This window comes from Alligator mississippiensis, chromosome 2 (assembly GCF_030867095.1).
Source record: "Alligator mississippiensis isolate rAllMis1 chromosome 2, rAllMis1, whole genome shotgun sequence".
Lineage (NCBI taxonomy): Eukaryota > Metazoa > Chordata > Crocodylia > Alligatoridae > Alligator > Alligator mississippiensis.
In genome coordinates this window covers 182,946,984-182,973,175 of record NC_081825.1, presented here as the reverse complement: position 1 = coordinate 182,973,175, position 26,192 = coordinate 182,946,984, and the positions used below count along the sequence as shown (strand labels likewise).

At 47.8% G+C, this 26,192-nt stretch overlaps 1 protein-coding gene across 7 annotated transcripts in view; it reads right to left on the bottom strand.

The window, feature by feature from the left end:
* Nucleotides 1–25,422, bottom strand: part of RASSF7 (Ras association domain family member 7) — a 101,763-nt gene extending 76,341 nt beyond the window's left edge. For 2 of the 7 annotated variants that reach the window (XM_019485183.2, XM_019485178.2), the window contains exon 1: nucleotides 25,231–25,421. The gene's annotated coding sequence lies outside the window, so the exon portion shown is untranslated. Of the gene's footprint in view, nucleotides 1–24,805; nucleotides 25,202–25,230 lie in introns of those variants that run through there. The other 5 variants (XM_019485182.2, XM_059722534.1, XM_019485179.2 and 2 more) reach the window with 3 other exon arrangements.
* Nucleotides 25,423–26,192: the final 770 nt, after the last annotated feature.

Below are 26,192 nucleotides of genomic sequence, written 5' to 3'. Positions count from 1 at the left end.
TACGCGCAACGTGTATTTCATGGCAAAGAGGAAAACACGCTTTACCTTTGTAGAGCATCTCCTACTTGTAGGGCAAGATTGGATCAGGACTGTGGGAGTCAGGGATGCAGAACACAACTGTGGGACCTGAGTTCATCTGGTTACATCTACACGGATGCAGGGCTAATGGACTGCTGCAGTGCTAAGGGTTACAATGGCCTTGACTCAGGCACAGCCAGGCCACTAAATGATTAGCTTTTTCCTGCCTGGTTGAAGACATTAATTACTGAAACCCTGACACAGCTCTTGCAGATAACACTTAAGGAACTTGAATGTCACCCCCCACCCCCCAGGAAGTGCTGCTGCTGCTAAAAATTGACTCACCATGGTTAAAATTAAATTACTGGTTCGATTGGATAGGAAAAGGAACAATATCCCACTCTAATTTCACTCACTCACTAACATGCATACAAATCTCTTCAGTGGCACCTGCTTCCCCACTTCTACTTCATCAGACCCTACAGACTCAAAGCTTGCTTTTGGCTCTCTGGCACCTTGACTGAAAGGATAAACTTCCACACACAAACCACAAATGTGGCAGGATCTTCTCCACCATGCAGATGGCCACAGAAGCTCTGCTAGATCTCATCGGTGGTATCAATCTAAGGAACCTCAGATCAGTGCTGCTAGGCCAGTGATTCTGAACCCCAGGGTACCATGCAATATTAGCACTGTTAGCTGTGCAAACACCTACACATCCTTTACAAGAAAAAGCCAGAGATTTTAAATAGGAATCCATAGTGTCAAAACCATTCCGAATTCTTTGCAACAGAATAATTTTTCTATTATTTTTCTGTAGACAAAAAATAAACGAAAGCTAAGAAAGCTGGTATTTTCCGAGGGGTGCCTCAAGTATAACAAAAGATGCTTTGAGAGAACAACTGTGCAAAACAAACCCTATAGTGAAGCTGTCTGGAGTCTAGTCAAGTCTTTTTTGATGGTGCTGAGAACATTTTCAGACAGACACAGGCACCAGAGCCCTCTATGAGCAAATGTCAGTGCTCTGCAAGGACAGAAGAGACCTCCTCTCCATCTCCTTTATCTGCACTTTCCTCTCCTGATTGCCCTTTTGGTCCTGGGAACACATCTGCCAATTCATAGGATGCCCATTAGCCAGAAGCTGCTACAAGAGACAGGATCCCTAGCAAAGTCCTGCCACGGCACACTAGAGAGAATCTTGTCACCCTTCCTCTTTTGCTGTTAATTCATAGCATCTGACAAAGTAGGCTGCCACCTAAAAAAGCTTATGCTGTTCTGAATCAGTCTGGTCTCCAAGATGCCCCCTGCCTGCCTTTGCTTGACTTTAAACTAACATAGCTAACCACCTCTCTCTTCCCAAGTGCTAAGCTAGCGCATGCAGGATGTTCATCAGGATTTCACCATGAGCCCAACTCCTAGAGCTGCGTCTCTCAGTTCTGGGCTACCTGATTTATGCCTTGGCTAGCAGCGGCAGATGGAAAGTTGCAATCTGCAGGGCCTGAAAAACGTTATCTTGCAAACAGCCTTTACTGTTGTCAACACAGGCCATGCCTCTGTTTTAAGAATGAAGGTGACTGCAATATGCTTTCTTTTCTTTTTCTTTTAAACACAGAGCTCCATGCAAGTTGCCAGCCTTCATCTAGAATATATGAAAAGAACAGAGCCCACTCTATTTGGCACTGGCAAAGCCTCGCTAGCCAGTTTTGGACTCTAACCTTCAAGAAACATGTGGACAGACTGGAAAAGAATCCAGCACAGAGCAACAAAAATTATTAGAGACCTGGGAAGCAAGATTTATGAGGAAAGGCTGAAAGAACTAAGGGTTATTTAACTTAGAGAACAGAAGACTGAGGGGAGATTTGATAACAGTTTTTAAATACCCAAAGGGTGATTATAAAGAGGATAGAGATAGATTTTCTCTGTGGCTATAGGGAAAAGGAATAGGAGCAACAGCCTCGAACTGCAGCAGAGGACATTTAGGTTGCCGATTAAGAAGAACTATCTATGAGGTTGGTCAAGCACAGCACATACTACCCAAAGTTGTTGTAGCATCTCCATCTCTGGACATTTTCAAGAGCAGGCTAGACAGACATTTGGCTGGAGGGGAAGGGGGGGGTTGAGTCAGATGATAAGACGGGTAATTATTTGGGCCCAAGGGTCACTTAGGGATTTTTGGTGAGCTGTCATGGGCTGGCTCAGCACCCCCCTCCCCTGCAACAGTTCACCAAAACTCCTAAACTGGCTCTGCTCTGTGCTCAGCTGGGATGCAGCCGTGGGCAGGTAGGGAGTAGTATCTGGGAGTGGGACAGGCAGGTGGGGCCAGGAGCCGGGATCACAGGGCTGTGACAGTGCAGGGCCAGCCATAATCCTCTACTCCCCGCATGTCCCTGTGCTGGGTGCCGGTTTCACCGGCAGGGGCATGCTAGGAGCAGAACGTGGTTCTGCCTTGGGCCCGGTCCCACACTGTCACCGCCCTGCAATCCTGGGGTCTCTCTGGGGACCAGCTGGGACTTGTGTGGGTAGGGTGTGCAGCCAGGTAGATGAGGTGGGGCCACCAGCGGGGAGCTGCATCCAGGAGCGGGACAGGTGAGCAGGGATGGGTGGGTGACAGCATGGGGCTGGGGCCAGGGCAGAGCCACAATCCACTCCCCACATGCCCCTGACCACAGAAGTGCCCGTTGCAGGGAAGTGCGGGCAGCAGACTGCAACTATGGCCTGGGCCCCAGTGCTGAGTTGCCACCACCCTACAATATCATCCTGTGATCCTGGCCCTGCCCACCTGTCTGTTCCTGGATGCTGTTCCTCACCCACCTGTAGCCCCATCCCATCCGCCCAGCTGTGCACCCTGCCCACATGGGTCCCACCCCTGGTGGTGGGTGCGATGCAGACAGCACAGGCGACTGATGGGAGGGACATGGGGGGGCACGCCCCCCCTCCCCTCCCGAGATTGGCTCCCCCGACTCAGCACCACTCAAGACCGGGCAGTTTTTTTGCCACGCGGGCCAGAGACATTGGGGGTGGGGAAGAGTAGTAAGCTGTGGAACAGAAGTATAGGAGTGGATATGGGGATTTTGGCCTGCCCCTGGGCCCACCCACAGATTGTGCCCCCCCAGACTCAGGAGGCACCAGTCACCCCTGGCACACAGGCCAGGGTGCCCAGGCAGCAGGACCTAGTCTGGTGGTGGCAGAAACAGCTGGAAGGAACCACTGCCACCAGGGCTGCCAGAAAGTTAATCTGGCTGCTGTACCACCCCAGCCCTGCCGTGTGCCCGGGGGTGGTGGGACCTGCCACATGCGGCACAGCAGAGGCTGCCCCCCTACATGCCTAGGCAAGGCAGGAACAAGGGCCTTGCTGAGGAGCTGGACAAAATCCTGTCATAGGCCAGATTTGGCCCATGGACTGTATTTTCCCCATCCCTGAGTCAGGTTGATCTTGCCCTGAGCAGGGGCTAGATTAGATAACCTTATGAGGTCCCTTCCAGCCCTACTATGATCTAATAAAAAAGGCTCAGGTTGCTTTAAGTTTGGCTTTCAAGGTTTAGTGACCAATGATTGATACATTTTTCTTAAATGCCAAATATCACTTAACTTTAAAACTTTCTTGATCGGATTGATAGTGTGCACACAGCATTTCAGCTGGAAAAGTGAAGAGGCAGGTATTCCCCACCTGCATGCACTGTACAAGTTCCACTCAGCAGTAACGGAGGCTGTCTATGTGGAGAGAAAAGATGGAGAGGGCAATGATAAAACTGGCCATAAAGAACAAGGTTTACAAGGAAGATTCCACCTGACCTTTAACTATTGCTGCAATCCTTATGACCAATGCCAGACAGATAAGTGAAGAATGACTTCATAAAACCACAGCAGTTTCTCCTAACTGCATTCAGCAGAGTTAGCGATCATGACCATATGAAAAGGAAGCCAGGGAAAAGAATGACTAGGGTTCCAGGGTGTGAGTTCAAGCCAGACCTTGTTTAACAGACCAACTCCATCCTCCCAGCTGTTAAGTACTTGGGCTTAGATCCTCAAATGGTACTTTGGTGCCCAACTCCAACTGCTTTCACAGCTTGGGTATTGGTAGCCATTTTCACTAAAAAAAAAAAAAGCTGAAAGAAAAGGGAAAATATCCTCTGCACTCCCAGTTCACTACCCCGTAGGGCTTCTACCTGCAGGGCTTCTAGATTTTAAATAAAAACTATTCTAAGGATATTCCCCCCAGAATGTATTCTCCTAGCAGTGATCCTGGTATTGCTACTTTTTGTCCTATCAAAGGACCCACGCAGGAGTTGCCAGAAGCTGCATGATGTGTACAACGGCGCACAAGGGAAATGAGTTGGGAGTGTAAAGCTTCTGGTGGGGCACCCAACAAGTGACACCTCTTGGGGCTGGGTTTGCAGAAATTGTTTAGCTCCCCACTTTTGAAAGTTGGACACCCTACCATGGAGGCACCCTCAATACCCAGCTCCGTCAGGCAGAAACTTTAGCTGAATCAATCTTGTCACCTTCTGTTAATAGCAAATGCCAGAAGTAAATAGCAATCAGGACTTGTAGTACAGATGATATCTTTTATTAGACCAACAAGATTTTTGCAAAAAAATGTCTTTAATTGCAAGCTTTAGGGCACAAACACCTTTCATCAGGCATAGGAGAAAAGATTGTAAAAGTTCTGGGTAGAAATGAAAGTTCACATTTCATAGGATTTCACAGAGGAGTCAATAGATAGAAAACTCCTCTTGGCAGTCAGTTCACAGAAATAAATGGGAATCATATGCAGTTCACTAATGTTTCCCTGTAATTGTTCCAATGGGTTAATCTCTAACAAGAAATATTTTGTAACTGCATGGAATGCCCCCTGCAAAATGGTCAACAGGACCCAAGATTCACACCACACCATCAGTTGAAATAATTGTAATTGGCTTGTTTGTTCACTCCTATCCTGGAGTAAATGTAAGGTTGAGAGAGAGCTGGCTAGGTGAAACAGCCAACAGAAGCAGATAAGCTGACTTGCAAGTCCCCCATGCTTTTAAAATGGTATAATTGCCTATCTTAGTCCACTGCTTGTTCCACTCATCCTTACTGGCTCTGGATATACCAGCAGTGCATGGAGCCTTTACATGCATAAACCAATTAGGAATCTTTAAAAAAACCAACATCATGGCAAAGGCACAGGAGCAAGGGGAAAAAACAAAACAAAACAATAAGATATGAGGGCAGGTCCAGCTCCCAAGGTGGTAAAGGACATTCAAATAAAAACCACTACCTCTGGAACTGCAAGAGTCCTCCCAAAATGCCCTCCAACACTGGGCATGAGCTGCTGAAAACCTGTCAACTCTTGTTTTCCTTAAAGGGGGATGAAGGTAGGCAGCAGCTCAGCAGAGCCACTTGGCTAATGGCAACAATTAGGTGTTAGAAAATAATGTTCTCCCTGATCACTAATGAAAGAAGTAGGAGAATGTAGATGACATTGTCTTGCGGCTGTTTATTTTGAAAGTGTCCCAGCAATGGTAGTTGGAAAAGCTATTCAACCTGGTTATCTTGCAGGCCTGTGGATATTTTCCAAAGCAGATACATACTCCTTCCTCTCCCAATGTTCATCTCTCTTACTTTCTTAATGCATTAAGGAGCCAGCAACAAATCCTTCCACGATCCTGATCTGGAAGCATATTTGCATTCAGACTGGTTCTCTTCCACCCACCCACCTCACCAATTTTAAGCTTCCTCCATCCATGAGACATGCTCTTCATTCAAGGCAGGCACTTGTCTTCCCCTTTACTTAGCACAAAAGAATTTAGCAAGAGATACTGCATCTGGACAACAGAGGATGGCAACAGCCATGGAGAAAAGCATTAGAAGAGGCCTCTTGTTTAACAAGAGTAACCCAAGAAATTTTGCTGGCTTGAAACATTTAAATCGGGGTGACCAACGCCAACCTGTGGTATGTGTGCCATAGGCTACCCCTGTGCATGGTACACCATAGATCAGGGAGGAAGCAGGCAACACAGCAGCAGATAGGACAGGGAACAGAGGACCAGATTAGACAGGGGAAGGGGCTAGAAGTGTCATGTGGGGAATGCATGGGGCTTACCTTGTGGCATGACAACCAAAAAGGTTAGCCCCCAGCAATTTAAACCCTTGCTAATACAGTTATGAGAATAACAAGCAAGAGGTAATGGGCAGTATTACACAATGCAGTGCCTACAACTTCAGGTACCTACTAACGCCAGGTAGAATCCTGCCATTTAACCAAGTTACACTGGTTTGGCTAGTGCGAGTTCAACGCGTGACTTGTTTTGATTAATGGGAACCCACACCATGCCTGGCGCTCTGCCAGTGGTAGCAACCTCTTAAGACACAGATCTCAAAGTACTTTAAAGAGATAAGCATCAGTGACTTTGCTTTACAGATGAGGTGGAAGCACAGAGTAGCAAAGCGACCCTTGTCCAGCAGCAGAAATGCAAGCAGAACCTAAGCCTCTCTGTTCAGTGCCAAAACCAGAAACAAACAGTCTTTGGGCAGCAATCTTAACTGAGCTTCCGCTGTTGACAACAAAATGTTCACAAATGATTTAGTCACAGGCGACTGCTGATCAGTTATCCTTTGTGAATAAAGTACAAAAGGTGGACCAGACTGAGGTTAAGGACACCCAGGTGTCTGTTCTCCTGAAGGTGTTGCAGTAGGCCACATTTTGCTCTGAAGTGACCGATCCTACTCTCTGGCAATCAATGCAAGGGGAGCACGTGACACCCTTCTGTATAAAGACACTAGTGAAAATTAGGGGTGCAGCAATAGAGATTTTTGGGGCTGATACCAATAGCCGATTTTTAAGGCATATCGGCTGATACCGATCCGATTTCCAATACAGCTGCGTCCACCTGGTTAGTCTGCCTAGCTGGGGCAGGGTGCAGGACAGAGCCGCAGCTCACCCAGGGGGGTGCGGGGAGGAGGGGTGTGTGGCTCCCACCCCTGTGTGCACCCCTGGAGGGCATGGGGGGGCACATGTGCCCTCAATCTGCATATGGTAGGGAAGGGCAGGCTGCAGCTGCGGGTGGCACCAGGCTTTTTCCAGTGGGGGCTGGGCCAGGCTGGGCTGCAGCAACACTGCAAGGGGGGATATGGGGAGGGCTGCAGCCACCCCAAAGTTTGCCATAGCCCCCCCATGGCTTCCCTCTCAGTGTCACCACTGCCTGCCCTGAGCATAGCCCCCCGCCCCACCCCAATGTGCCAGGAAGAGCCTGGTGCTGCCCTGGCCCCAGCTTGCAGCTGTAGCCCGCCCCCCCCCCCATGGAGATCTGGTGGCACAGCCCCCCCATGCCCTCCTGGGGTCCACCACCAGTGGGAGCCATCTGCACCCTCCAGACAAGCCACAGCTCTGTTCTGTGTCCTGCCCCAACTGGGCAGCCCCAGCCCCCCCACAGGGGTGGGGGGGTGTTGATCTGCCCCCCACCCACCCCCTCCCTCCCCCCCCTCATCCATCACAACAGACTTACCAACTGAACGCAGCTCTCCAAGCTGCCAGGCTGTGCTCCTCACTGCCTATGTGCAGCTGAGCACATGCACAGGCATTTATCGGCCAAAGTATCAGCCATATCAGGCCAATTTCTGATACGCTTAATTTTCTTTATATTGGTACTGATCTGATATTGGACCAACGTATTGGTGCACCTCTAGTGAAAATGAAGAACATGTAAATTGGTTGTTGGGGGACCCATACCTCTTGCCACCTAGGTAGCAGATCTCAAGGAAGGAGCAAAAACATCAGTAAACATCTGCTATCAGGTAGAAATAGACTGAAGTATCACCTCATATTTCCTTATTTCTTATTCTCCTATTTCATAAGCATAAGTATCATTCATAAGTCACTCTTCATCTCCATTTAGCAGACTATTGCAGGGTTTTGCAAACTATTGCCTGTAGACCCACTGGATCCAGCCTGTGGACATAGGGCTTCAGGGGCATTTGGAGGTTTTGGCAGTGTTCAGGGGCAGATATTTCCCTTGTACTACAGTGGAGAGAAGTGAATCCTTGCGCCCACCTGTCTCTGACCCAGGTTGGGTCATTCTACCCTGCAGGTGGGAGGTTGCTAACTGCTGGATTATTATACACAGCACAGAGGAAGAGACTAATTAATATGAGCAAATTAGAGGTAAAAGTCAAACCTACCCAATGTTGTATTTCTGAAGTAACTCACAATTTGTTGCTTTGTAATGAAAAAGAAAAAGAAAAAAAATAATCAAGCAGGTACTGCAGAGTTGCTTCTGGAGATAGCTCTCCTGAATTCATTTATAAATATACACGTGCAAACTTTCATTATAACTTTCAAAATTGAAAAGGCCTTTAACAACCCTTTGCTGCGAGTTAAAAATTGCTTCCCTCCCTCATGCACCCATTATCAAGTAAACAACAGACCAGGGATTAATCCAGGTTAAAACCTTTGATAACGACACTTGTGTATTTTGGATGTCTCTGCTTCCCAGTATCTTACATTTGATTAATTAGTCAAAGGTGGTATAAATCCTAACCAGAACCTGCCTGTACATAATGGGCTCTTTAAACAGTAAAATGGAGCTACATCTGCAGCGAGGCTATTCAATCCCTTATCTTGCACGAAAATGCCTGGCACTATCTCGCCCTCCACAAAAGGGTTTGAGTTTTGGTTAACAGCCCTGTGAAAATAAACTGTTCAAAAAAAGGGCTGCAGTACAAAAGGAGGAGCTTTCACTCAGCAAAATACAAATCACAGGCTCACAAGGAGGGGATGCTTTGAAGTTGAATGGAAGGGACAGAGCTTGGGAGTGTGTTGCTCCTTCATTGATGCCTCTGCATGTGTGATTGTTTAATACTGCCTTTTAATCTCTGATTCTGTCTCACTCAGGCCGAGAATCCTGACATTTACGGCTCTTAAGAATAATTTATTTGAATGCTAATTTATCTACGAATAGACCAAGTTTCCCCCAAACTGGAAAAACTGGTCCAAAGCAATATCAAGGTGGGGGATCACGTTTTAAACCCTTAAGGCCAGAAGCTCAGCTGGAACATTACACTACTAGGGTGGAAGCTAACTCAGGTGCTGGTATGTAGCAGTATTCTGGGCATGAATATGCAGGTTGATATGGTACCTTTGAGCCCCTACCTACAGCATGAAAAGGGAGATATAAAAGATCTGCAGTAAAACTGTCAAAGGCTCCAAAGTCACTTACCTGCCTAAATCATATTTTCAGGGATGCCTCAGGCCTTTAGGAGTTTCAGTCTCCTGAAATTTAGATCTTAAGAACAAGACACTTTTTAAATGAGACTTAAGACTTTTGGGCCAGACATTACACTTTTACCAGTACAGGTATCAGAAACCAGTCTATATCCATAACAGAAAAGAAGTTCAGCACACAGACTGGTTTAAAAATGGCAGAACCCAGTCTAAGATTTGCACCCCCACCAAAGGGCGAATGTGTGATCTGTTTATGCCGCCTACAAAAAACTGCATAAAACTTAGATTGCTTCCACCTCAGGCTTTTTTAATTTCTGTACATAGCCCAGGAGGTGGGAAAAAAAGTTCTCCAATTTATTTTGCTACTGTTTCTTTTTTTCCTATATAGGCTGATATTAAGAGGCAATTATGAAGGACATCAATTGAGAAGTCATTGGATAGGTAATTTTTTAACCTAGCATTATATGTTTCACCACTCAAAAAATAGTAAAACTAAATGTAATCAGAAAAACAGTATTTCTCAGTTTACTTTATATGTTTAATAACACACTGTATCTAAGTCAGTTGTTTCCCCTCCCTGTATAGGTTCACATAGCACAAGGGGGGGGGGGGGGCGGGCAGACAGGACACTCCAAACTTTTGAAACATTGGACAGAAATTTTTGTAAGACCCCAATTTGTAGGTGGCCTAAGAGACCAATGTACTTCTTGAAGCTAAGTAGCTTTCAAGGAGGTGTTAAAGAGAAGCAAGGTTTCTTTGGCAATATCTTTTAACAGACCAAACATATAGCTAGGAGAAAAGTAAGGTTTAGTAATATCTCTTCCTCAGGTCTGGGGAAGAAGCAGAAACATCCTAAGCTAAACACTAGATAAAACAGTGGCTTGCATTTAAAATATGACTGTATGGAGTTAAATCAATAATGAACGGTGATGATAAAGTCAGTTCTACAGAAGGGCACTTTGTGCCGAAAATGTCTAACACTTTTCCTAACTGCATAGTTGGTCCAGTAAGAAAGAGATATTACTAAACATAGTCACTTTCCAGAAGTGAGTTAAGACATTGCTTCCCAGGGATATTAACCCAGGTATAGCCACATTAGTGCAAACCACCAAATGCAGACCAATCCTGCTACAATGCCAGCAAAGACAAGGTCCGAGGAGGAATCATTGCTACTAAGAGTTGAGAATCAATGCTCACAACCTATTATCTAGGGGGTTTAGGTCACAAGTGCACAACCTTGGTGTAGATGCCTACAGGTCCAAACATATCCCTTGACATTTCACTCGTGCGTAAAAATGAAATAACCCAGAGGCGAGACCAACATAAACATAACATTAAATGACTAACTTTCACAGCCTCTCAAGGGCTCTATGACTAAGTAAAGTGCTGAAAAATAAGTACTGCGATTGTATATGTAAACACTTGCTATATCTGAAGGGTGGGAGGAGCTGTATCTTTTCTGTAAAACATTGTTTCCCCAAAAGGTGTGCCATGGTACACAATCGTGCTGCAGAGATCCCCCCCTCATGTGAGAAGGTAAATGCTCCCCTTCTCTGTCCAGCACCCTGCGCCAGCTATGCCAGCCTGCAGCTGCTCCTCTGGGGACTGCTGACACTGCTGCTACCTTCTTCTGCCCTTCCCTGTGCCCAGGGCAGACTCTGTGCCAGCCACTGTCACCCCACGCTGTGATCATCAGGCTCATTCCCACCACTCCTCCTACACTCCTGGGGCTAACAGGAGGGGCCACAGGGATAGTGGCTGGCATGCAAGACCCTGCAAGAGCAACCTCAGTAGCTGAGGCTGCCCTTGTCCCCTGTGATCCAGACCAGGGGTCAGAGGGGACAGACAGTGAAAATAGCAGGGCACAGCCCAGTGACATCTGTGTTACAATCTATACCAGTGATTCTCAACCTTTTTAGCCTCAAGGCCCCCTCCATGTCTTTTCTGAATTAGATCTCTCACAGTCATTTTTAACTGGGGTGCTGCAAAATTCGGATAAGGTATGGGGGGCCTTGAGGCTAAAAATGCTGAGAACCACTGGTATAAAGACTCGTTTGCTTAAAAGAAACATGTTTTAGGTGTTACTTTTTTAACAGTACATCACTGGTATGATTTCTTCTGGCAGAGAAATGGAATGCATTACATATTTTGAAATACACACACAACACCTTTGCAGGCATACGCGTGAAGAGCACCATCAATTTTAATCCAGAAAAAAAAAAAAAGTGCGCCCCAGGTAACAAAAGTCTGAGAAACACTGTCATAAGGTGAGCAAGACCAGCTGCAGAGTTTGGATGATAAGCTTCACATTAGGCAGAGAGAGGGGTAAAGTATCATTAGCCACAGTGGGCAAGGCACTGTGTTGGGATTCACGAGATGTGGGTCATAGTCTAACTTTTGCCACAAAGCAACTGGGTAAGCTTTGGCAAGTCCCTTTGCTTCCCTTTCCCCCGCCTGGCCCCATTTCTGTCTGGAGTTTCTTATTATGCATTTATCCACTGCTTTGTAGAACAGAGCTCTGATCTGGATTGCTATCTCCAGACATCCATGTCATACTAATGTAACAAGCAAGAGCAAACACCACGGAACTGAATGAAAGCATTTGTTTATTCTTATCTACTTATGAAGGTGGTGGCAGCATTCAATCAGCTCCCACCATGCAACAGTTGATATCAGCAGGCAAAAGGTGAAACACCCCTCCCTGTGCGTCTAGCTACCATGAGGGAGACAGTAGAGGAAATCATTTCCCACAGAAATAATTAGGTTGATGAAGAATACTGGAAGTTCCTACATGACCATCCTTGACATATGGACTCTGGGTAACGAGACGGTACAAGTTGAAGGCAGGAACATCTTGTTTCTTACCTATAGCCACCTGCTTCCCCAGTCAGACAGAAATAAATAGGTGCATGCTAGCATGCTGTAGTAGGATGGTCAGAGTGATTCCAGCCAACAGCAGCTGGTACTATAGAGGGATTCCAGTATATCCCAGTTTGTCTCACTAGCTTGAGCAGATTCTCCACTGGTATTTTCCTTCAATAAGTAGAAAAGGCACAGACTGTTCTGTAGGTAGCTGCATATCCTCAGAGGCTTCCATGCTCAGCTGCATAAAGATGATGTGATAGGGGTTTAAAGGAGACAGACTTCTGGTAGAAAAAAGTTTAACATACATCCTCTTCTCACAAGCCAGGGGAAAAGGGAGCGAACCAGAAGCGTTTGTCTCCCCTTGGCTTACCAGTTGCTTAGAGGGTTCTGGTGTGAACCTCGGATGCCACAACCCATCAGGTGCATGTGGTACATACACCTGCCATCTCCCAGAACAGTGTGGGAAGGAAGATGTCTAGTGAGGAGAGTTATAGACCAAGACCTATGGTTTCTCAGCTTCCCATCAGTATACAAACTACAGGCTCAACCCCATCCCTCTACACCCACCCCCCCACCCCAAGCATACAAAGGCAGGTCATTACACTGGTGTAGGTTGTAGCCATGTTGATCTAAGGACATAAGCAGACAAGGTTCTTTGGGTGAATCTGATATCTTATTAGACCAACTTAAATAAATGGAAAAAAGCACTGATCAATAGAAGATTCCTATTCACTTCAGCAGGTGATGGTTAGGTTTCAGCATAGCTTCAATTTCTGCACCATAAGCTTACAGCTGACCCTTTCAGGTATTTTGTAAACCTACTGTAAGCATCAACTCTTTTCTTCCTAAGGCAAACAGGTAAGTGGTAAAATGGTATTCACACCCAGCGAAGCCTTTCCTGCAAAGACTGGCTATTTCCGGTCCAGACTCTGAGTCTAGGCTGACATTAGGTAGCTTGGCAAAGAGACTCTTTCTAGCTCTTAGTGACACAGGTGCTTGACAGCCACATAGCACAAGATAAAGCAACTGCCAGCCAGAAATATCCTAAGAGGCCAGCAGGACCAAGCAAACCTGCGTGGACAAGAGCAGTTCAAAGGAGCTGCCATTTTGGCTGCAACAGATGGCTGCGCCTTGCCATGGTTATCTTGGTCCAACCACATTCATTTGCAGCTAAGGTCATGGATCCCTCTTGAAAATTGTTGTCTGATCACCAACTACTCCAACCCAATCTCTCCGTCATCTAAATCACAGTTCACATTATGAAATAATTGCATACATCTCTGCCAGCTGAACACATAGCTTCTCTCAAGAGGGCAGAATGGCGAGGCAGGACACACACCCCAAAGGTCCTGCCTATTACACATGGCACATATCCTCCTATGCATCATTAATAAATCTGTTCTCTGCTCACACCACTTATTTGAAAGAAATATCTTCTCACTCCACTGTTATTGTAGACCAGGGGTGGGCAAAATGCGGCCTGCCAGGCCATTCTATCTGGCCTGTGGGGCCCTTAAAATATTTACAAAATTAATATTAATCTGCCCTGGGCTGCCTGTCATGCAGTCCTCGATGGCTTTCCGAAACTCAGTAAGCGGCCTTCTGCCCAAAATAATTGCCCGCCCCTGTTGGAGACTGTGCCTTGACAATGATCTATATTTAAATACCTCCAGTATGTCACTGGCTTGGAACTTTTAAATGATGTGATAATGATGGAGGCTTTGCAGTAACATGCAGAAACCAAGTTCAAAACCACATACCAGGCAGAAGGGAGACTGACACCAGCCCAGCTGGGCTGAGGTACTGTTATCACTACAAGAGACACTAACAAGGTGTCCTGAGCAGGTGTCTCCCCCAAATTGCTCTAAAAAAAGAGTACAGAATCAAAAATGGTGCCCCTCCTTCTTATGGAGTTCCTGAAAACAGTCAAATTTCCAGACAGTGTCCTGAGCACTGGCCCTCTGAAAACTCTTGCCTTTTTTGAAGTCCTTCAGGCCGGGCATGCAAAACCTGAAGCACCCAAATCACAGCAGCCATTAGGATCTTGACTCACCATTAAGAGCTACAGCCAGCTCCCTTTCACTAGGATAGGGTAGTGAGCACCCTGATTCAGGGAATCAACAGAACTGATTTTGTTCTTTTTGCCAGCACAACTAAGAGAGGGACCAACGTGGTAAGGTGTTTCAGACAAACATTACCAGTCTCTTGCCAAAAAAACTCAAACCTCCAGTCTCTTGCCATTGCTTGTTATGGAAGTAACTGATCCCACCACAACCGTTTGCAACGAGGTCCAAGAAGTCAGTCCCTTTTCACCCGACACACACACAAGACATTGTAGTAGTTTTACGTAAGTGTTTTAAAATAGATATAGTTAAAACTGGCACAAGCCTTAGTGTACAGTTATTACACTGGTTTAATAACCAGTAGCTGTACCTAAACACAAACTTGTACTAGTTCAAATTAAAATGAACCACGTTTAATTAAAATCAGTGTGTGCCTGGACACACATTAGCTTAGTTTGCTCCGCTGGTAGATTTACAGGGACCAGCTCAGCCAACATCAGCCAAATTTACACAGATAAAGGAGCATCCCAAACAAAGTCACATTTATTTAAATTGTTTTAAAAAACAAAAACAAAAAACTCTACACTTTTATTTTAGCCTGTGCAACCATCTACACATAGACCTGAATAATTCAACACAAACGCACAACCATTCTGCTCCAAAGCAAACAGAAAACTCCAGAAGCAAATGCACATGGAAGTTGGCTAAAAAGCAAGACAGCAGCCAATCACTCATTAGTTTTGACACTATCCTTAAACATCTTCCCCTGGGAAGTTCCTTATTCAGCTGGCAGTTCCCTAAGGCAGTGGTTCTCAACCTTTTTTGTACTAGGACCCATTTGTAAGCAGCAATGGCCAGTCTTGACCCAGCACCCCTTGCTCTGGCAGCCAGCAAGGGAAAAGCCATGATTTCCCATGTTTTTCTCCTTTAAAGTTTGTTCACAACCCTTTCACATATTCTTGTTACCCGCTTTTGGGTCATGACCCATGGGTTGAGTAACACTGCTCTAAGACACAGCTTCAGGTCTGGTCTAAGTCAGATGAGTAACAAAATCATGAATGTCTAGAGGAAGCTTATGTGAAATGAACTGGAGCACCCTCACTCCGAGTCAAAGTCAGTATTTCTTCTCAGCCCACTGCTGCAATGAGCCATTTTGTTTAGTAGCACAGGGTTGAACAGACTTCTAGAGATAACCCCACTGGGTCAGTAGAGAAGCACCTTGGTGTTGCTAGGTGGGAAGACAGGAAGTGAGGAGGACTGCATACAATGTTAACTCTTGTCTACTGAGACAGTCTGAGTATATGGAAGTGTCAACTTCCATAGTGCTGATACTAGTAAAATAGCTTGCTAACGCGTACCAGTTCAGCAGCATCCCAAACTGTGCCTTCTTATCACACAAACAGAATTACCACGAACTAGAGTTGTACTGCCTTCCCCGAATCTCATGGTATAACACTAGACAACACTAGAAAAGCTACACAAGCATATCTATGTAAGTTAGCTATATGCATATAGCCAATTTCACTTCCCAAGGTAGAAGACATAGAGGTACTCCTCACTTAACTTCATCCTGGTTAACTTTGTTTCATTATTACGTTGCCGATCTCTTAGAGAACGTACTCATTTAAAGTCATGCAATGTTCGGTTATAATGTTGTTTGGCCACCGCCTGCTAGTAGGTAACTACTGTGATGTTATTAAATTCGCTTAACATCATTTCGCTTAGTCGCATTTTTCAAGAACGTAACTACGACATTAAGTGAGGAGTAGTTGCACCAGCACAGATTTTCTTATAACTGCATGCACATCAGGGGGGAGGGGGTTGCTCCTTTAACTATACCAGTGTAGGCAGAAGGAAGGACAGGTAAAACCTTAGAGACTAACTGGTTTGGAGAGCCATAAACTTTCATAAGTAGTGGCCTACTTCATCAGATGCTATGTTGAAATAGGCTGCCGCTTACAGAAGCTTATGCCTCTATAAACCAGTTAGGTTCTAAGGTCCCACTCTGCCCTGCCTTCTGTCTGACTCCAACTAACAGCTAAATACCTCTCTGTACTAGTAGAGTTAGAGTGGAAAAACTGTCTTATATAGGAAAGCAAAGAGGTCAAAGCAAAACTAAGAGAAGCAGGAAAATAGGAGTTATGACCAAAAGAGTCTACTCAGCTCCTTGGTCACCCAATGCCCGCACAAATTACATCAGAGACACTGGCTATTACACTGTTTTAGCTCCTTTGGTTTAGCACAATGAACCTCAAAGATCACAAGGCACCGTGTCTTCAGATGACTCGGTCAAATGCAGTGCTGGATTTATTATGCCATCTCTGACCAACTGCCAGAAGATCTGGCCACGACTGGCAAGTTTTGCAGTAGATTTTTACCTAGTCACCCACAGATATGCAATATGCATTTATACACAGAAGTATACTGTTAAAGGTTGCTAAAAAGTGGATTTACTTTTTTTCAGTCTGCTCATACATGAACATCAGCAAAAGGCTGTTCCTATCTTAGAACCCTTTTTTTGTCACTGCAAAACATTAAGGGCCACAACAGATTCACAGGGCAGGACTGAGGTGTTTGGACAACTGGGGCTGGGGAGGGGGATGTCTGACTACTCTCCTCCACCCCAAAGGATCAGTGGGAGACATGCAATTTATCACGAGGCTTGCTTTGCACAGAATTTGTTGATACGCGAAGGGGGAGAAATATTTTAGTAAAACATTAAGTACCTTGTTCAAAAGAAAAACAACCGGGAGGTCAGAAAACCCCCCATCATCCTTTGAGATAAGACAGGAATTATTTTGAAGACATCCCAGCAGCATCCACGATAACCATGACAGAAAGAGCAGCACTGCAAAGCACAGCAAAGGATTCCTGGAATTCCAGCAGGCGCAAGGTCTCCACACAAGTGAAATCTGAAGCTTCCCTCTCCGTCTTACCAAACTTCCCTGAACACCCTGGTCCATGCCCTATGGGAGAGCCAAGCTTTTACATTAGGTAATGGAGATGAGAAACCCTGCTGGATAACAGGGGCATGCAGGGTTCAGAGAATGCTTTCTACCTTACTCAATCTTCCCAGAAAAGCTTCTGACACATACTTCTCTCAGGGGAGTATTTGGAAAGCGACATTCTTAAAGTGATGTATTCGGTAGCTGTGTTGGTCCAAGACAAAAAGAAATGCAAAACTCTAAAACTCTTGGTTCAGAGACGATACCTGTTATTAGACCAACTAAGAAATCGCAAAAAAACCCAGGTTTTTTTTTGGTGATTTCTTAGTTGGTCTAATAACAGGTATCACCTCTGCACCAGGAGTTCTAGAGCCTTGCAGTACTGAAAGGGATGCATTCCCAGCTCCTCAATAGCTCTTGTACAAGTCGAAGGACTAGGCACAGCCTGCTTTGACAATGTCCATCCCTGGAGGTTTTAAGTGGGTGTGCTCATACTTCTTCCTGGTTCCAGCAAAGCTCAGTGGAAGAGTGCATAATGCGGCATTCTTCTGCTGACAGTGAAGGCTGCCATATTCATGCCACTGCACGTCACAGTGCCTGCTGCCTGCAGAAACCTGTTCAGCATCACTAGTGTGCCCTTATCGCAACTTCTCGATGCCATGGAATCATAGACAAGTAGGGCTGGAAGGGACCTCCAGAGGTCATTTAGTCCAATCCTCTGCCTGAGGCAGGATCAACCCTACCTCCTATTCCATGCAATTCATAATCTAAACTCTTCATAAGACTATCTTCAACCTTAACACAATGCACCTAATGCCCTAACCTGCCACAGGTAAGGCAAGAGAACCACAGCAGCCAATGTCTTGCTTCTATAAAAGGTAGAGATGAACCAATACATCAGTCTGATATCAGATCAGCACTGATATAAAGAAAACTGCCTGTATCGGAAATTGGCCTGATATGGCATATAAAGGCCCGTGCATGCGTGCAGCTGCAGCTCTGCGCTTAGGCAGCGAGGAGCACAGCCCAGCAGCATGGAGAGCTGCATGCAGCTGGTAAGTCTGTTGTGGTGGACAGGGAGCAGGGAGGGAAGGCGTGTGGGGGCGGGGGGGGGAAAAAAAAAATCAAGGAGACCTGCAGTGAGGGAGGGAGTGGGGCGGGGGCATGCGCTGCCCAGTTGAGGCGGGGCACAGGGCAGAGCTGTGGCTTGGCCAGGGGCACTGGGAGGGGTCCTGCCACCCTGCGCCGCTTGTCTGGGAGCCGTTCATCCAGGAGCCACTCGTCCAACAGCTCCTGCCCCTGCTCCTCATCTGGGAGGGCATGGGTGGGGGGGAGGCGTGGCACATACTGTTGGGTCAGCACAGGACAGAGCAGAGCTGGGGTTGGGCCAGGCTCAGCTGCGCTCAGACTGGGTGGTGGCAGTGCTGGGAGGGGCAACATGGGGGGCTAGGGCAAATTTTGGGCTGGCTGCAGCCCTCTCCATAGCCGGCTCCCAGCACCACTGTTGCCCACCCTGAGCACAGAGCAGAGCAGTGCAGCGCAGTCCAGCCCAGCCCAGCCCAGCCATGGCTCTGCACAGATCTGGGGGCATACATCCCCTCCCCCAGTGGTGTGCAGCAGCAGGAGCTGCCCCCCCCCAGGACAAGCCGTGGCTCCATCCCGCACTCGCCCCACCCCACCTGGGCAGCGCTTGCCCCAGGCCCTGTCACAACCTCACTCCCTCCCTCACCACAGGGGGCCTTGATCTACACCCCCCCACACACACTCCTTCCCTCCCCTCTCCCCTGCCACCACAACAGACTTACCAGCTGGACACTGCTCTTCAAGCTGCCAGGCTGGTATTAGAAATCAGATCATAATGGCTGATATGCCTCCTTAAAAATCAGCTATCAGTATCAGCCCCAAAAATCTCTATCGGTGCACCCCTAATAAAAGGTTGTTAATATATGCTCAAGAGATCCCAGGAAGGGGACCATGAACCCCTTCTCTCCCCACTGCAGAGGGAGGTAAAGCCCACCCCTCACCATCACCACCCCAATCCATACCAATGTGATCTTGTGGTAAAATTCTTTCCTGACCCCAAATATGCTGATCCCTCTGACCCTGAATAGAGGGGCAAGACCCTTTAGCTAGGGACCTCCAGCTTTGGTCCCAGGAGAAGCATTGGCACACTCCAGTCAAAATCCCTGGTCTTGGCTGTAGCCAACACCCAATGCCTCCAAGCAAAGCTTAAAAACACCCTGACACTAGCAGAAAGGGGGGGGGGGAGGAGAACCAGCAAAGCTCAGAAGCATGGGAAATACTAATAATAGAACATAGGCTTAGCTACTCTGAATCATCCAACCAGTGCCTGTCCAATCTCTTCTTGGACACCTCCAGTGATGGAAGGGCCACAACTTCTCTCAGCAGTCTATTCTAACAGTGAAGAAGTTTTTCCTGATATCCCATCTAAACGTACTTTGCCACAACTTCATGCCACTGGTCCACATCCTCCTCTCCGCAGCAAGAGAGAAAAGGTGCTTTCTTTCTTCTTTATGGCAATCCTTGAAGTATTCAAAGACTGCTATCATGTCCCCCTTTAAGCACCTTTTTCTGCCAAGCTCCTTCAGGCTCTCCTTACCCTTTAGCCCTTTACCATTCTTGTCACTTCCCTCTGGACCCTCTCTACCACAGTTCCAAGTGGTTCTCCTAGCAGTGTGATGGCTTTTCAGAAGCAATGATGAGGTGTCCCTTTGGATCATTTTTTTGAAGCCACCTAAACCTTCAGCAGTTTACTTCTCCCTACCCTGCACTTTCAGCACACTCGGGCAAACTCCCCTACCCCAATTCCTTCTCATTCCTTATGAGGACACTGCCATCACACCCTTTCCTCATGTTCTACCCTCTACCCAAAGAGCAGGCAATTATTTTGGGCAGAGGGCCGCTCGCTTACTGAGTTTTGGCAAGTCGTCGAGGGCCGCATGACAGGCAGCAAGGGGCAGATAAATATTAATTTTCTACATTTTTTAGGGGCTCCACAGGCTGGATAGAATGGCTTGGTGGGCCGCATCCAGCCCACAGACCACATTTTGCTCACCCTTGCTCTACCCCATGCATCACGTGCCTGATTCTGAAGTGCCAGCATCCAAAACTCCATAGGAGCCGAGTTCTCAATGCCTCCAGTGATCGGGCGCCACTAGTCTCTGCTGCGAAAGCTCATGAGATGCATGCATGAATGCTCTCTCTTGCATTGACCAGCACCCGCATGAACAGCCAGTTCCTCATGATCCCCCAAATTGATTTCTAGCAGCAAGAACTGAACCAGATGATGATGCCAAACACCTGCTTTGTTTGATTGAAATGCTCAATGCTAAGGCGGTCTCTGTCTCCTCTCCAGAGGTACAGGGAGCACAGCTTTCAAAAGCCACTTCATCCTTCACTAGCTCACTATTGTTTTATAGCAGTTATAAGCAACATTCACAAGGCAAGGGAAATGAAGAGACAAGCACATTCTTATCTGCAACCTGCTATAGGGCTAATGTGTTGAGTGTAATCAGAATTTCCAGAAGGAAACCATCCAAACTATGTAAACACATACTAGTTCTTATCTAGTCCATTTGCCATGTAATTTAACCCCTCTCCCAAAACTCCCTCATATCCCACCTCCTCCCAAGTGATGGGCACTTGAGATTTGGAGAAGCCCCAGTGTCTATCCCTGTCTTTGAACACAAATAGAGGATGACCTAAAAAAAAACCCCAAACCCTCTCTAGAAGTACTCCAGCCAGTTCTTCGGTTCTCCCTCCATCCCCACCCCTTGTCAAACATTTCTTCCACTGGCCAGCAAACACACCCTCTGCTCACCCCAGGCAGCTTCTGCAGAAGTCCAGCTGGCTCATGAAGAATCCTCATCTGGGTTGCCTCAGAGCTGGAGAAACTGGAAGGAGACCACTCCAGGAACCCTCCCACATTCCCTCTGGCCTTGCTGCAATGTCCCAACTAATGCTCTCTGGGCAGACCAAAAAAAACCCACAAAAACCCCCCTGCTTCCATGAGGGCTAAGATGCAGTGCTACAAGGCTGTATCATGTGTATTCTAATCTCTGTTTAATTGAGATGATCCAGACCAATGCAGAATGAGTCTTAAGTCTTCCTGCCTGCCTTTGCTGCTCCAATTCCACAAAGTCCAGCTGTACCAGGGAGGGGCAGGCAGAAAGAGGCAGCTAAGCTGGCTCACAACTCATTAAACAGTGCAAGGACGAGCACAGAGTAGCTTTTGCCACAGCTGTGCAGATGGTAAATGGGTTTAAAACCTATGGATGCCAAGACAGTCATGGGTAGGACAGTCTTCCCGGCTCTGCAGAGCAGAGAGCTGCTCCAAGTCATTTTATCCTGGATGGTCATTAGAAGATTTCCATTTTTATGGGCGCTGCATTACTCTGCCTGAAGCTGAACAACAAATCAAGAGCTGCTTCTCCCCCCAGCCCTTCCCCCATCACTAGTGAAGCCAGCCTTGCTAAATAGATGATTTCACTTCAAAAGAAAAAAACAATGGAAAGTGAGCACTGCTACTCTGGCCACCTGAATTTTAAAACAAAATGAACAGGGACTGTCTCCTTAGAGCCCCTAACTGCTACCAATTTATTTCAAGGACAATAGGCAAATCCCTGTAAGTTCCACCTGCTTCTTTTCAGGGAAGTGCTGACACTGGATGCAGAGAGAAACTCTCTCACTCCTTTCACATGACCAAATTAAACCACTTGCTCTCAGGGGAAGGCAACCTTTTACTTTGTATTCTTATAGCCCCTAGCACATCCTCTTGTTGCTTCTAAGCATGACTACAGTCTGTCAGTTAACAATGCCACATGCATATCTATTAACAGACAATTAGGATCTCTTTTAGCAAAGTACTGAAAAAATGCATGAAGATGTTAATTTTATAATGCAGAAACCTTTCAACGAGGACCTGCAAGAATTAGTGACTCTTGGAGACCACAGTCCCTTGAACAATAACGCATTTCCATTGTATAGGTGCATTCTCAGAGAAAGTAAGTAAAGTTGTAAGTACGTGCAAGGTCAGGATTTTTGAATCAGGGTTGCATGATTCACATTGTAAGAGACAGTTCCTACCTCAAAGATCTTACAATCTAAATCAGGGGTCAGCATCCCATGGCCCATGGGCAGAATCCAACCCATGGATGGAGGCTTCAGCAGCACTGGAGTACAAGTGTGTGTGCGCGTATGTGGAGGGCATGGGGGGGGAATGAGCACTGGCAATAGGTGGGTCCTGGTGCCACCCCAGCTCTTACCCAAGATGGGTCATTCCAGCCCACACTTGGAGAAGGTTGCCTACCTTTGACCTAAACAGACCAGCCAGAGAAAAAGCAGGGTAAAAAGTGACAATATCATCCTCTTCTTCAGATGGTAAAACTGAGGCCCATGCTGATTAGGTGTCCAGCTTAAAGTCACAAAAGGGGTCTGGGGCAGATCTGTCACCCAAGTCCAGATATGCTGAGCTCCAGCTATGTCCCATAACCTTAAGGCCAGCAACCTTTCTGGTTCTTCCTTTCCCAGAGCCCTGAGCAGCACAACTACTTCCATATTCATTGCTGGGCACCCAGCACACACAGAAGCTCAAAAACACACACATTAAATTAAGCTGGCAATGAGAAGGCTTAAAACCAACCAAGCAGCCCTAAATCACATCATGAAGGATGCCCCAGAGACAGATTTTCAAACCTAAGAGAAGGCTGCTGATAGGCACACCATGGTTCAAACTCAGAGCAACCAGGCACAATCCGGAAAGGGAGAAAGAGGAGGAAGCCGAGAAGGCAGATGCACCGGTCAGAGAAACACTTCACAAGCATTAGTTAAACCCAACTAGCATGTGAGGATGCGGATCAGTACTACAGCAGGGCTGGCAAACCAAATGATTGGGGGAGGAGGGTCAAGGAATGCAGGAACATGCCTGGGAAAATTCTCATTCACACATGCTGGAAATATAAAATCACTTAAAAAAATAATCCCAAATTCTTGCCTTCCATTTCATGGGATCCCCCCACCCCCTGCCTTGTCTCATTCAACACATCCTTGTTCTTTCCTGGGGCAGCAGAAAGAAGAGCTCCTATTTTTCTTTTCTATGCCATTCATTCACTTTTTCATGCCCCAGCTAAGCAACAGTCCAAGTCTTTTTAGTTTCTCCAGGTTTGACATGATATTCATGATTTTTAATCCCTTCTACATCTTTGAGGGAAGAGGACCAGGAAGGGGGGGGGAGTTATAACAGACTTCTATAATATTTACAATAGCATTTTCTACCCTGTTCCATTTTGTTTTACTTTTATTACCCCCAGCGCACATTAATTCACCCACCCCCTTACTTCGCATTCCTTAGAAGTTTTCACTTAGCTGTCCCTCCTGAAACACTGGGCCTTCTCCCTCTCCCAAGTGGCTACAATTAACCTGGCACACAAGACTGGAAGGAATCATTTGAATTGCTCATACACAAAGCACATAGCTTTGTTGACAAATGCAAAGTAAAGTGGCTTGACCAAGGTCACTGCATGAGTCAGTGGCAGAGCTGGGAATTGGACTGCCTGGCTAGATGGGGCAGAAGGTGGCCCATGATGAGCCTCATGGCAGAAAAGGTACAGCTGTAGGATGTCTTCAGGGAAAAAAGTCACAAGGAATGTGGCCCCAGATACCGGCAATCCCTGTTACCACAGACACGCACGCAGATTAGTCAAACTACACTTCCTCCTTCCCAACCTCTCTGTGGTGCTGTCGGAGTGAGCTAAGAGGAGCAAAAACAAAGAGATTTGCTGCTCAGCAGAAACTAGGACAGGTCTACTTGCTTCACAGGAGTGCCGAAACCCTCCATGCAGAAGTTACAGCATCAAAGGCCGTGTTTGCTTTAACTTAGCAGAGAGCCACGAGACAATTGTGACTCCTGTTGCTAAACAGAGGGTAAATACAGTTTCCCAGGCAACAAGAATGAAACCTGCTGCAAGCAGTGCCACCTGTGCCCACTGTGGCATGACACTAAGTCTCCTTGGAGGGTCAGAGAAGGAAGGCATGGACTGTGGCAGAGACCTGGGAAGGGCAAAGAACTGGTACCTAACAACAGAATTGTTTGCTTATTAGGGTCAATGGACCACGCTTACTTCACACATTGACACCCCAGGGAGCTGTGAGGGGAGCAGGCCCATGTGCTACTTTTAGGGGATCGTGGGCCAATGCCCACCAAGGAAAGCTATAAGTTCCCTTGAAAGAGGAGGCCGCTGAGAAAGTAACAACTCATTTCTTGGGACAAAATAGAAAAGAAAAATGGGGAAGGGAGTAAGGTCACAGGTTTAAAATAAAGGATCTGGAAGGGGACACCCAGCAGTGCACACTGGACAGTGCCCGCTGGCCCTCAGAGCTGGTAGACACTGCCCAGGAATTGGCGTAAGGGGGATAGGGGGCAAAAGGCTGCCCGGACAGGAGGGAAAGGATGGACACCGGAGAGAAAGGGAAGGAACAACATGCCTGATTCTGAGTCCTGGCTACTGATGCCACAAGCGAGCCCTTCTGGAAAGGACAATCCATTGCATTAAAAGCATATGGGGGGTGGGGATAAGAGTTATGGGGCTGCTGATTCCTACACCCATTCCAATTCTCAGCTGTGCTAACTTTTTTTTTTTTAGTCCTTAAATAAAACAACCCCCCTCCACCCACCGCCCAGCCCCAGCACTCACCGCAGCCCCTGTCCTCCACCTCCGAGCAATGCTCCCCCTTCCTGAAGCACAAGCTAGCAATCCCGGCTCCTCTGGTCTGGCAGAGCTGGGGCTGGCCCTTCTCCCGGGGGGCTACGAGCCCCCTGGCACACAAGCCCCTGCCCAGGAGATGAAGGGGAACTTGGACCCTCCATCTCCAACCTGCGGGGAGGGGATGAGGAGAGACAACCCAGAAGGGCTCATTAAACCCCCCGGCTTTAAAAAAAAAAAAAGGAAAAATAAGAGAGAGCTGAAGGATTTGGGGGTCCCGCTCCAAGAAGGCACATGCCAAAGGTGGGGGGGGAGGGAGAAAGGGCCAAGAGAGGGGAGGCAGGGAGCGGGGTGCTGGGAGAAGGACAAGCAGGGCTGGGGGGGAGCAGAGAAGGAGCCGCCGGGGCTGCACCGACCTGCCTGGATCCTCCTCTCCCAGAAGACAGGGCAGCCACAGCCAGCGCGGCTCCTCCTCCTGCCGCCGCACAAGGTCACGGGCTCCTCTGCACTTCGCAAACTTGAAGGCGAGTTGCCAGCCGATCCCCCCGGCCCCTGCCAGGCCGCAGCTAGAGCCGCAGTGCCAGCCTCCCTCCCCGCCAGCCCCAGCGCCAGCTCCTCGCGGGAATGCGGCGCCTCCGCAACCTGCGCCCGGCCCCGCCCCGCCTGGCAGGTGCGCTGCCCCGAGCCCCCGCACGGCCCCTGCCACGCCCGCCCCCGCGCTCCTGCTGCGCTTCGGGTTTCTCTGCTGGCTTGGTCCTCAGGGGGCCCTTCTTGGTTGGCTCGTGCTGTCTTACGTGGTGACCGCCCCGGGTGTAGGTTGTAGCCGGGTTGGTCTGCGGACACGGGCGCACCAGGCTCTTTGGGTGAATCCCATCTCTTTTCTTAGACTAACTCAGATAGTTGCAGTCTCCCCCCTGGCTTGCCCCGGGGCCTTATGGCTGAGGGCAAGCAAAACCCGGGGGCAGCAGCGACGCGTAGTGGGGTGCATGTGCACCCCCTGTTAAGCTGCGCTCCCCACTCAGGCAACACAGGGGGCCAGGCAGGAGCGCCAGTGCCCCCTGCGAGTGCCGGCCGGGGAGTGGAAGTGCTATGGTCACTTCTGCGAGCGCCGCAGCCGCATTTCCGCCCCCCCGTCAGTGCAATCAGCTGCAGGGGACCCCCTCCCCCAGTCATTGACTGGTCGCTGGGGGGGGGGGGGGCACATGCCCTGATTAAGGCAGCACCAGTTGCCCATGCTCTGGGCTTGGGCCCGCACACAGGATGCCCGCCAAAGGTTTTGGAAACATCTGAAGCCCCAGATGGGGGGGCGGAGGATGTTTGCCCGTAGTAAGGCCACTTATGGTTCTGGACTAGGGTGGCCATTTGTCTGGTTTTATAG